The following is a 1387-nucleotide window of genomic DNA, read 5'->3' as shown; positions in this document are numbered from 1 at the left end:
ATGTGAACGCTCGCTAAGACTTGTCCCCTCGTCCACGCCAAGCAAGTCGGTACGGGGACAAGATTTGGAGGGGAGAGTGACCTTGGGGCGAAATTGATAGCGTCCAGCTGTTGTCATCAAATATGCGCATGCGCTATGCGTGGTTGCATGGTTTCAAGTGGCAGAGCTCGCCCCAAACCCAAATTGCCCCCACAGCTCGGGGACAGATGAGATAGCAGTGTGGACGGTCAGTCGTAAAAAAGATAAGATCTCTTGTGGTTGTCCCCGCATCGCGGGGACCAATGTGAACGCGGGGTGAGGCTTGGGGTGAGCTCTCTCGCTTGAAACCAATCATGGCGCATGCACACATTTCATAAATACAGCTGAATGCTATCAATTGCACCCCAAAGTCACTCTCCTCTCCAAATCTTGCCCCTGGACCCGACTTGCTTTGAGGGGACAAGTCCCAGTGAACGTTCACATTATGGTTTTCAAGGAGAAAGTCCCGCGTCGCTAGGACTAATGTGAATGCAGGGTTACTGCACTTAAGCTCTTTTCCTGAAGGACACTTGAGAAATACACACAAATCTCGTGGGGGCAGAAACAGCAATGCACTGGCAATTTCTTTATCGTTCAAAATGACGCAGCCTTTCATATCGGGCAAAGTACAGGGATCCATAAACCTATAAATTTGTGCAATAATAGCTTTGTTTTTATTGTATGAAGCATGCATGACTGTTACCTGTGATTGTGTATCAGGAGAAGATACTACCTGTATAATCTCTGCAAATATGCACAACCTGCTCTGTAGTGTCATATTACTTTTACAGCGTTCTAGTAATAAGTATAATAATATTAATTGACAATATTTATGATATTTACTCAAAAGCCAGTCATTGCTGGTAATGACTACCAAAAAAAAAAAAAAGATGAATCAACACACTTGCACAAATTTGGCTTCTGTACTGCCCCCGCATTATGGCGTGCCAGTGTCTGCTATCTATAGTGGCATGTACACAGTGTAGCCCCTTTTTATGTTGAAAGGTTGTGTCGAATTTACAAATAGTTCAAGAAATGTGTTATCTTCATGACACGCATTGTCATGCCAAGTTTACACCATACGCATTGTCATGCCAAGTTTACACCTTACACATTATTCATTCATCGATATTCATTGCCACTACATACTTGCTGTGGTCATTTTTTTTTTTTTTTTTTTTTGTGGGGGTAGGGGGAATCGTGAGACTTGTTTCAAACGGTTCATGTACTTTTGCACTGCCCTGCCTGAAATGGCTAGTTTGCACATAGGCTGCCTGTAGTTTACGAAAGATTCTGCATAGTTCAAGAAGGGTTCATCATGAAAGTTGCCCAAAAGTTTAGTTGTGCCAAAATTTTGAACGTGTTGACA

Source organism: Diadema antillarum, unplaced genomic scaffold, assembly GCF_040938485.1.
Source record: "Diadema antillarum isolate AM-2024a unplaced genomic scaffold, OU_Dant_1.0 seq00000674_RagTag, whole genome shotgun sequence".
In the NCBI taxonomy this organism is placed as follows: Eukaryota; Metazoa; Echinodermata; class Echinoidea; order Diadematoida; family Diadematidae; genus Diadema; species Diadema antillarum.
Note: the sequence above shows the minus strand (reverse complement) of the source record.